At 51.8% G+C, this 10645-nt stretch overlaps 1 protein-coding gene, 1 long non-coding RNA gene and 1 other non-coding gene across 4 annotated transcripts in view; 1 reads left to right on the top strand and 2 right to left on the bottom strand.

Annotated features, from left to right (window-relative positions):
* Positions 1 to 3117: 3117 nt before the first annotated feature.
* Positions 3118 to 4763, bottom strand: LOC147598923 (uncharacterized). Of its 2 annotated transcripts, none has more exons than XR_015260091.1 (3): positions 4654 to 4763; positions 4216 to 4304; positions 3118 to 3448 (listed from the first exon to the last, which is right to left on the bottom strand). It is a non-coding gene; the product is annotated as an uncharacterized LOC147598923 (long non-coding RNA). The 2 variants fall into 2 exon arrangements; XR_015260090.1 differs by having other exon boundaries at positions 3118 to 3421.
* Positions 3601 to 3804, bottom strand: LOC147598924 (small nucleolar RNA SNORA74). Its single transcript, XR_015260164.1, has one exon. It is a non-coding gene; the product is annotated as a small nucleolar RNA SNORA74 (small nucleolar RNA).
* Positions 4764 to 5267: 504 nt separating the features above from the next.
* The window catches only part of SIL1 (SIL1 nucleotide exchange factor), a 105579-nt gene continuing 100201 nt past the window's right edge, over positions 5268 to 10645 (top strand). Inside the window, exons 1-3 of the mRNA XM_086758678.1 lie at positions 5268 to 7738; positions 8971 to 9232; positions 9384 to 9437. The gene's annotated coding sequence lies outside the window, so the exon portion shown is untranslated. The remainder of the gene's footprint in view (positions 7739 to 8970; positions 9233 to 9383; positions 9438 to 10645) is intronic.

Genomic DNA, 10645 nt, shown 5'->3' with positions numbered 1-10645 from the left:
CGGGTTCGCGGCTGCCCTCGGCCTCCTCTGACAGAGCCAGGGCTCCCGTCCGGGCGCTGCCTCTCCCGCTGTCCGTGACTGGAAACGGAGGAATGGGTAACGCTGGCCAGGCGCCTTGGCATGTATTTGCCCAGGATGATAAAGATTCCTCACTGCCCCTTGGCCCTTCTCGCCCCCAGAGCGTTGTTACCTTTCCATAGGGCAGGCCCTGCCGCTCCCTAGGCCCGGCTCTGCCAGCTCGAGCCTAAGGGCTGCTGTCCTCAGCAGAATGAAGATGTTACCGGCTCTAAAATACTGAAGACAATGGGCTCTCGGTGCCTGCTTAGGTTCATTAGAAGATTCTGGCAAAAAGAGCCCCACCGCTTCTGTGCGCGCCTTTCCTTCTCATCTGAGCCAACATTGCCACCTTGCGCTGCTATGGGGAAAGTTCGCTTTTCCTGTGCTTAAATTGGGTGATTTTGTAACTAAAATAGTACTTGCACAATCGGGGAAATACTATTTATGAACTGAAATTCCTTCATGGTCAATGTCCTTCTTTCCAATTTAATTTTGTGGCTAAAGAACCAGTCTCTCTGTGTTCCAGCTTTAGAAAGGTGAGGGAGTGTGGCTAGACTTGGTCTCCGGGGGAAAAGAAAAATCTGCCCTCTGAATTCATCACGAGCCGATTTTTCTTCTCTGTGTGTGGCTGGAGAGCGCAATGAAACAATAACACAGAAGGTGTTTCAAAAAAAACCAGGAGATTGGTACAAAATACGTGTTGAAATAATATGAAAGCGCTCAATTACAAGAAATGCGGCTCTCTTAGCAAACTCTGGATAAAAAACAATTAAGTGCTTGAAACCAAACACGTAAATCTAAGTTAACAATACTTCTGAGCTCCGGTACTGCAGAGCAGTGAAAGCAGAGCAAAGCACCTTGATGAAATGTAAAGCAATCCAGCCACTTTTGCCCAGTAAAGGTCATATATAGATTGCAAAATGTACGGTGCTAATAAACAGAATCATAAATCAGGTTAGCATTTCCTGAGTGCAGAAGCAGGCCTTGCTCCATTTCCCTGGCTTTATTTCAATGCCAGTATCTTGTTCTTTTTAAACCGCATGGGTTCTCTCTCAATTTCCTTTGTTGTCCTTTGGTCAAGGCACCAAGCTGGCGGCGAGGTGAATCATTTTGACCTTTATTGATTGCATTTGCACTGCAGAAGGAGCCGTACAGCACAGACCATCACTACCCTGCTAACGCAGCTGCTGCGGTAAGACACAGGCTCCAGTTCCCTACACCTGTACTCGCGCTGGTCACTGGAGAATGTTTATGACATTCCTATGGTTTTTCTTTTCCGGTATGTGCACAAAGCTCAGTGGATTTGGAGGAAAAGTGGGACCCCTCCAGCTGCCTGGGAGTTGTGGGGCCTCAGAAGAGCTCTCATGGTGCGTCAGGTGTGTGCTGAGCAGAGCTCTGCAGCTGTTCCCAAGTGCCCTGATGGGATAATCACTGCTGCCGGCAGACTTTCTCCATCATTTTCTGCTGCCTTTTTTGTTCTAGCACAACCAGGCCTACAAGTCTTGGGTTCAGCCCCAAGACAAATGTAGTAGAGCTTTATTGCAGAAACAGTTTTTCAAGGAAATAAGCCAGTCAGCGTGTATTTATTGTCCATATAGCATACGCTTTATGGGGCTGAGAGCGAGCGTATATTCCTCATTTTTTGCCAATTTCAGAAGTACCTGGTACAGAAGCAGAGTCCCCTGACGCAGCGAGCGTGTTCCTCGGCAGCCAGCAGGCAGAAAGCCTTTGCAGGGAGAACTGGAACCCGCACCCACCCTGAGGGCAGCCGGCAGCCAGCACACATCGCTGCCCTACTGGGTGAGTACTGGGAAGGAGGAAGATTGCTGGGCAAAATGTAAATGCGTAGGAAACCTGGTCATTCGTTTTGCAGGTAAAACTTGTTCATATAGAATCAGGAAAATTATTTATGTATGTCATAGATTTCAACTAAGAAAAAAACCTTTTTCCAAGAATGTTGAATACTTAGACAAATAATTCCATATAGAGGATAAAAAATGCGTATTCAAAGACCAGCGCTATTCCAATGTCAGAAGGGCTAACAGCTAAATCTGCAGCATCAAGGATATTTAAAAATTAGGAGAGCCCTGAAAAAAAAAAAACAGCACTGTAACTCATTTATACAGAAGGACCCATCTGACCATCAGTACTTGGGAACTAACCTGACGTGTGCTAGTGTTTTATCAAAAGCCTCACTTTTATAAATTCTGGCTGCTAACAATCTAAATATGTTGACGCTGTTCCACTCCTGCAGACAGCACGGTGTACAACAGCAGTGTCACGCCCACGCCTCCGAGTTTAATTTGTACATGGATGTGTATTTGTACACAGATGTATTTGTACACAGATGTGTACGGCTACCGTGGCATCTGCAATTGGAGAACTGGAATGTAACGTGACTGAAGACCATCGAACCATTCTTTAAAAACTGAAAACAGACATTTTAGCCTAAAAACCTCCTAATTTGGGATTATTTCACAAACACAGGGCTCTCCAGAAGGCTGCACAGCACCCAAATGGGTCAGGCATCTTGGTGAGAGCAGTATGCTCCTTCGCTCTGACTACAGTCACATTTGACTTTAAACAGCATTTTTGTCTGAACCCATGACGGTCCTCTTTCCTGTCCCCACCAGTTTCAGTGTATTTTACAGCCTTTTCCAACTCCCCCATCTTTTGTGGGCTTCACCACCCCCCAGACCCAGGGAAGGGAGATAATCGGAAAGTTCTGGGAAGTCAGGAACTGAAGCATGGGAAGGACATCCTGTGAACTTGTGCGGGCTCTGTACACAGCAGAAACAGGAATTCTGGACCTTGTTTCCTTTATGGAAAACTTCAAACATCTGATCTCCTTCAGAGTGCCTGAGGAAAGGAAGCCTTGCTAAAAGCCTGTCTTTGCAGCAGAGGCTACGGAGAATGTGTGTGAGGGCAGGAGGGGCACCAGGCACCCAGTGCCACATTCCTGCCTCTCCAGAGTCTCCCACAGACAAAAATTCAGCGTGACTTTCAAATCCTGCTATACGCCCTGTGGTAGACTTATGATAGAATGAAAACCAAAATGAGCAAGTTTAAATATAAATAAGTTTAATAAATAGAAGTCACAGACAAAGTATCATTTTAAACAAGCAGTGAGAGGGGACTAACAATTAAGAAATTCTGCATGTCACTCTTCTTGCCCACAGCCACCTCTGATGTTTCAAGTCACTACATCCAGACCCTGAAAACAAGTACTACCCAGTGGTCCCATTTCAATTGCGGACTGTGAGTTTCCATCCTCTCAATCTCTTTCAAACGGAGATCTTCAAAGCAGCACCAAGAGCTTATTTCTTTTCTTCTGACAACTACTGCTGCTCCAGCAAGTCCCCATCTGCAGCAAAACATGCAAACCATTTGCCTGCAATTAAAAAATATACAAAGACACTTAACAGGAGTTCCTCCAAAGACCCCAAATTCAGCCTTTAACACTGACCAGTTAATTAGCTGACTTTCATTTTTATATATAAAGATACAGCGCAACAGCACTTTTTGAAGATTTTCTGACGGCACGTTGTCTGCATCCAATCTAGGATTAACTCCACGGAGAAGGAGTTTCTCCACTCTCAAGCATGCAGAGTGCTGCCAAAACCTGGCACCATCTAGCACTAGAACAGCACTGGCGGTGCCAGGAGCAACTCGGCAGCGCATTTCTCTCCCAGCAGCATAACACTATCACAGGCACTGAGCAGCAATGGGTAGCTGACTACCGCTGGATGGAACGGAACTCTAAATTGAGTTTTTAAAGGACAGAAGGAAGCAGAGGCCCAGAAGTACATCCTTCTGGTGATGCGGGGTTCGCTTCTAACACCTCCTCTCATCACAGCTTCCTCCAGCACTGGGAAGTGCCGCAGGCTTCGCCAGATAAACCAAATTATTTCCACCCCAGAGCACCAGAGGCTGGCACAACAGCCCATGCACAAGCCAACAGAGGCCATTTATTTCTCTCGGCGTGGCAGAACGAACACCGTTTTTTGCCCACCTCCCCTTGTTGGCTCATGGAAGGATTTGACCCCCCTAGTTCGAAAGACTCCCGAGCTCTCTCTGTGCCTCCTGTGCAGGTTTTTTACATCTATTGCAAAATTTTGGGAGTTTCACAAAGGAAGGGCACCGGTGAGGACCCGTTACCTGAGGGCTGTATCCTCCAGACAGCTCCTTGCCACCCGAGTTCCAGCGACGCCTCACCGCACGCTTAGGCCGCGCACCAGCTGGAAGCCCTGAAGAGAGCACAAGAGAAACATCACTTCGAATATTCAATTAATTAAATCTGTATTAACAGAGCTGAGCAGCAGGGATCTGGCTTGCAGAAGGGAAGGAAAAAAAAAAAAAACAAAAAACAAAAAAAACCAACCAACAAACAGGCTGAGAAATTACTTCTAAACCGCACAGCCTGAACAAATTACCCGCAGCTCCCAGGGCCGCACAGGTTATCAGCCAGCGCGGGCCGCCGGGCACGACCGCCTTTCAGCCATTAATAACAATTTAAAAGTTAAAAAAAAAAAAAAAAAAAAAAGATTATTTCACGTGGCGTTCCCCCAGGTCTCCAGACCCGGTGCCCCTCCTCACCTCACGGCGGCCGGGCCGCGGCAGGCCCCGCTGCCCGCTCCCGGCCGCGGCGGCCCCGCATGGCGCCCGCCGCCCCCCTTCCCGCCGTGGCGGCCCCGCATGGCGCCCGCCGCCGAGAGAGGCCGTGCCCGGCCCCGCCGCCGAGCTGGCTCCGCAGGCACCGCCCCGCTCGCCTCGGCCGCTCCCCTCGGGGCGGGCCCGGGCCGCCTCCCTCGGGCCAGGCCGCGTGAAAAGTCGGTGCGTTACGTTGTTGAGAAGAAAAGGCGGCGGAAATGGCGTGGCTGCCCCTTCGTCTCCTCTGCTCAGGGGCCGAAAAAAGCGCTGGTGTCGAGCGTTGGCTTGCCTCTCATCACGCAGCGCTTCTGCGAATGAACACGGAGTGTGTCAGCAGCCTGTCCCGGCTGTGACAGACAGTTAAGGTTACAAAAGTGCTTTTCCTCGGACCCCAGCTGATGCCCCGAAGCTGCTCCGCAGTCGGGTGGACGTTACTACCGCAGTAACGGCCCAGGGCAACGGGACGGGCTGACACGGCGCGTTTGCAGAAATTTTCTCGATTTGCTGAATTTTCCTCCCCCTCCCGCAGCATTGCTCTTCCTTTTGCTCCAGGGACTGCCCGTGTGGCACAAGTGCTGCTGAGCCACAGCCTGGTAGAAGATTCACGGTACGGAGCCCGCAGCGCCGGAGCTGGAGAAGAGCAGGAGGGCCGGGGCAGGGAGCAGGTCCCTGGGCAGGGGATTTCGGGAGCCGAGCGTGACAGTAAAGCATCGCTTTTGCTGTTGCAGGAGCTCCAGACATTGGTTTGTCCCCTCCTAGGCTTGTAGCACACATTTATGAAGCATCGCAGCTCCTTGCTAGGGCAAGCCCCTCGAGTGGCTGCCCTGTGCCAGCAGACAGCGGTTCGTGTCCTGGTTTAACCCACCCTGCTAACTTAGAGCACCAAAATCTCTCGGATGCGATCCTTCCTTTATTCTGTAACTGAGCATTTAGTCGACAGGGGTTAAACCAGCTTCTGGAGCCTGTTGAGTCGCTTTGAACACAAACCGCAGGGCTGCGTTGGGATGCAGGGAGTTCAAGGGAGGCGGCATCTAGACTAAAGGCTGGCTGTGCTTTCCTTCTGTGGCAAATTATAGCTCTAATCTGGCTTGAAACAAAGCGCCTCCGTCCCCAACACAGCACTTGCTGGAGAAGAGGAGGATGTATTTCGCTTCCACCAAGCTAAGATGAACAACAGGCTGAGCAGGGATCTTGGTATCAAAGAACAACATGATATTTGCTGACATCAGCTGAAACCGCCGTGAAACCAGCTCTCAAATGGTCAAGCCGGTGCTCTGGACACGTCTGGGGTATTGCTGCAGGCAGGCGCCCCTATCTCCCATCCCCAGGCCTGGAAGCAGGCGGGAGGTTGGGCAGGAGGAGCCCAGCCGGGTGCCGTTTCCGGTCACAGTGTGGTTGTGCTCCCCTCTGCAGATCAGTGTCTGGGCAGGCTGCTGTGGCATGGACTCCAAGCACGGCATTGCTGGGCCCAGCCTGTTTTGGAAGCCTTTTCTCATCCCCTCAGAGGGATGCAGCAGACACAGAGAGCACATTCACCTGGAAGCTGTAGCAGAAAAGGGCTTTACTTGAGATGCTGTTTTTCTCCTGGTGTGACACCTTTCATCCAAAGTTCACAAATAATGCGCAAGCATTTGCTTGAGCCCCCTTTACTGCATGAGATAAACCAATGCTCCAAGCCCAATTACAAGAGGGCAAAGCTGTGCACTGAGAGGCTGGTCCTGGCATCGAGAGTCGCTAAATTCTGGTATTTGGCATTCAGAAAGCTTTTGAAGTATCTCCCTGGTCCTGCTGAAAATATCTTATCATCAAGGCACATTAATTTAGGCCCCATGCTGTGCTAATGAGTTATACAGCTCCCAGGCTGGAGCCATCGCTTAGGCAGCTTGCTCCGGGTCTCGGCAGAGCTCATCATCCATCCCCGTCTGCGGGCACGTGCTCTCAGCCACGGGCAGCGAGACCTCCAGTAGCAAAATAATGAAGTGCACTCCGTGTTCGGTATTACCCGTCCCTTCAGCATAGCAGCTTTTCATCTTCTGCCCTGGAGTGTGGCCAGGAAACCGCTGTCCTTCACGAGCTTCATCCCTAGATGGGAAAGCAGCTAACGCTTTCCACCGCTCAGCACCACCGTCTCTGCCCGCATACAGAACAAGCCCAGCGCTTCCTGGGACGAGGCAGGGGCGGGCTGCGTCGCGGAGGAGCACCCCACGTCATGGCCTGCACGAGCATCCCCACACGCAGGAAGAACAGCTGCCCACCTTGGGCTGAAAAAAGACCGAGAAGCATTTGAAGAAGACAGAGATGGAGCAGATGATTGCCTGCTCCAGCCAGCTCCAGCTGAGTGTCAGTGGCATCCCCAAGCTCTGGGAGCCTAAAGTATGGGGCGGGGGGATCCTGTCCTTTCCTGAAAGGCCTTGAAATGTCTGACTGGAGCACGAATCCTGGTGAAGATCTTCCTTTGAATGGATCCTGAGTGAGAGGGGTTATAGCTACGCCGTTGTGCCTGGCCACGGATACACGGAGCATCGAGTCGGTGTCAAGGCGTCCAGCGGAGGCTGGGGAAGGTGTTGCTGCATCTCTGTCCCAGCGAGGCGCTTGGCAGGACTACAACTCTTTTCTGCTTGTTGCAGGGCAGGGCTTTTTGCTGTTGTCAGCCCACAGCCATTTCTGAGCTGACTCTTCCTGCCTCATGCGTCTGAACTGCAGTATCAGGGTAAGCAGAGAGCCAGCTCACCTGTGCCTGGTTCCCATTAGCTGGTGCTCGATTTATTTTTTTCCAGTTTCACAGATCCTGTGTTTCTTGCGCTGGTTCTCCACGCCCCTGCGTGTGCATCTCAGCATTGAGGTCGGTGTGGATGCTTACAGCAAAGTGGATCTTGCCGAACTTTCCAGCTTCAATCTGGGACGAGAAGCACCTTTACTGCTTGGAGAGGGCACTGAACCAGAGGCCGTTCCACCGCAGCTCATCACACGGGTGGCACTGCATCCTTCCACGCTGAGAAGGAAAATTAGCCCTCAGCACCCAAGGACACAAGTCAGATTCCTTGGCCTGGAAGAAATTGCTTTCTTAGCCAGATAAATGGACTAGAGAGATAATTATTAATTGAATGGATCATTTTTACTCTCTCAAAGCAAGAATATGGACTTTTCTGAGACAGATTTTCCCTTAGTCCCTGACTTGTTAAACTGGGGTCCTTCTGGGCTTTCTGCCCATCTGAACAACAGTCGCACATTTCATCTGACTCCAGAGGGGAGCCTGCAATTTCCACTTCCAGCTATCATCACAAGATGGCATTACAGACTTCAAAGCTGAGCCGGCTCCTGCTAATGCTTGGAGATCTTTCCCAAACCCTGGAGTCTCCAATCCTAGAAGACCCCAGAAGAAGCTGTGGACTTAACCCTGCCTGCTGAGCTCCTCTGCCAGGTCTCAGCCCCCAAAACTTGCTTTTAATCACGTCTCTTTAATGTCAAGGCCGTGTTTTAAGCACACGGCATGCGGGATGAGAAGCTGCAGCCGGCGTTCCTGTAGCCTGTGAGCCATCTAATTGTGCTGATTTAAGCTAGTTATAGTTTTGACAGTTAATGGCATGCAGAGCGCTTTCATCTTGACCCACAGCACCTCCGGCTCTTCCAGGGCCTGCTTTGCCCCCGAGGAGACGCTGCTAATCAGACCAAGCGGTGAAGCAGTTTAAGATGTGGCTACAGGAAGCCAAGGGCAAATCCTAAGCAAAACACACCAGACTCATTTTGTTGCAAAGTACTGTCAAATTTGTGTCTTTTGTTTGCCTGAGAATGATTTGAGAGAGCAATGACAAGTCTTTCAATAATTCACAGCTTTAAAATAATAATAACAACAAAAGAAAAATTGCTCTTAGATATTTTTCTTTTTTAAATAAGGCTCAAGTTAGGCACATAAAGCTCCAGTGTGGTGCATTATCCCCTCTGTATCCCTCCTGCTACCTCTGCCATCACAAGGATGCGGGATGCAGCCTGCCCACCAATAACATGACCCACAGCTCACCTTGGCCCCATTGGGGAAGGAAGCTCCAGCCCCATCATCTCAGGAGAGAGCATCAGCAAAAGCCTTGGCTGATACAGGACTGCGCTCCCCTTCAGCCCTTGTTGCTGCTATCAAAGCAGACAACACTTGCCCAGGTCAGGCTATCACAGCTGTGCTCCCTTACTGGGTGGTTTCTGTCTGTGGAGCATTATATGCAGCCTGGATCAGCCCCGAGGGACCACCACCTGACACCCCCACACCCACAGGTCAGGAGCCCCACTTAAGCTGAGCCCTGGAGCTTCGCCCCTCCTATGAGGGATGCTGCAGGAGTGCCTGGTTCCAGCCCTCCCTCTGGCCCTGCTCCTGGATGGACATTTTGCCTCTGTGCTGCTGGTGGCTTGGCTCCTGGAAGGGCCCTTGGACATATCTTGTAGCTGTGTCCCTGGCTCTGTTTCCTGGATGGACTTTGGACTCATGTTGTAGCTGTGCCTCCAGCCTCATCCTTGGCTCATCTCTTCTTGATCCTAGGTGAGCTCTGGACTTGGGCCATTGCAAGCTGGACCTGGGACCATTGGTGGACCCTGTAACCATCACCAGGCTGTGCTCAGAACTAGTGGGACTGTACCTGCTGGTGATGGTGATGTCTCTGCTGGACTCATCTTGGTTTTCCTTCCTTTAGGGACCAGCTGGCCCTTCCTCCTCCCTGCTGGGCCCATCATCTTGTCACAAGAGAGTGAGTACAAAGCCTCTTAGTCTCTACACTGACCCTACTCCCCATGTACCTTCCTGGTGGGAGGGTGTTGTTTTGCCAGGGTATTCAGTGGCTGTGTAAGGAGAGGAAGATGCAGGGCTGGGTTAACGTGAGGATCGCTGTTGAATGCTCCAGGCTTCATCCACCAGTTACTCCCTGCAAGGAGCAGCCACAATCTAACTGCATCTCTATCCCTGGCTGAGGGCCCCGCAGCCTTTCACCAGGGCTTCGTATTTGTCTTTCTCGATACATCGGTGGCTGTGCTGTCTCCTGGGGTGACAGCTCTCCCTGGCACAGCTGCCGCGGGGGTGGCAGTGGGGCAAGACCTGTTGCTGAGCTGCCTCTGAGGCTGTGGCTGGATGCGTCCCCTGGGCAGCGCAAGGAAATGCTACTCAGGCTGTTCCCTTCACTGCCGAGCTGCCTCCCTTGGCCCGGAGGAAAGAGCCATCAAAAAAGGTTATACAAACCCAAATCAGCCTGCCGGAGGGGCGGACGTGCTGGCACCAAGTCTGGGCTGGGCAGGAGCATGCCCTGCCCGTGGCCCCTTCCCCTGCTGCCCTCCCTCCAGGCCTGCCTGGGCTTCATCTTGCTGACAGAGATGGAGTCTTTGTTGTTCAAAATCATAGAATCACAGGATGGTTTGGGTTCGAAGGGACCTGTAAAGCCGACCCTGTCCAACCGCCCTGCCAGGAGCAGGGACATCTCCAACCAGATCAGGTTGCTCAGAGCCCCGGCCAACCTGGCCTGGGATGTTTCCAGGGATGGGGCATCCACCGCCTCTCTGGGCAACCTGGGCCAGTGCCCCACCACCCTCAGGGTAAAAAATTTTTTTTTCCTAATATCTGATCTGAATCTATCTCCCTCTATTTTGAAACTATTATCCCTTGTCCTGTCACAACAGGCCCTACTGAAGAGTCTCTCCCCATCTTTCCTGCAGCTCCCTTTAGGCACTGGAAGGCCGCTCTCAGGTCTCCCCAGAGCCTCCCCTTCTCCAGGCTGAACAGCCCCAGCTCTCTCAGCCTGGCCTCACAGCAGAGCTGCTCCAGCCCTCTCATCATCTGCGTGGCCTCCTCTGGACCCTCTCCAGCAGCTCCACGTCCTCCTGATGTTGGGGGCTCCAGAGCTGGACGCAGTGCTGCAGGTGGGGTCTCACCAGAGCGGAGCAGAGGGGCAGAATCCCCTCCCTCGAC

The sequence above is a fragment of the Chlamydotis macqueenii genome, chromosome 14, assembly GCF_036417535.1.
Source record: "Chlamydotis macqueenii isolate bChlMac1 chromosome 14, bChlMac1.mat, whole genome shotgun sequence".
In the NCBI taxonomy this organism is placed as follows: Eukaryota; Metazoa; Chordata; class Aves; order Otidiformes; family Otididae; genus Chlamydotis; species Chlamydotis macqueenii.
Note: the sequence above shows the minus strand (reverse complement) of the source record. Positions and strands in the feature narration are given on the sequence as shown.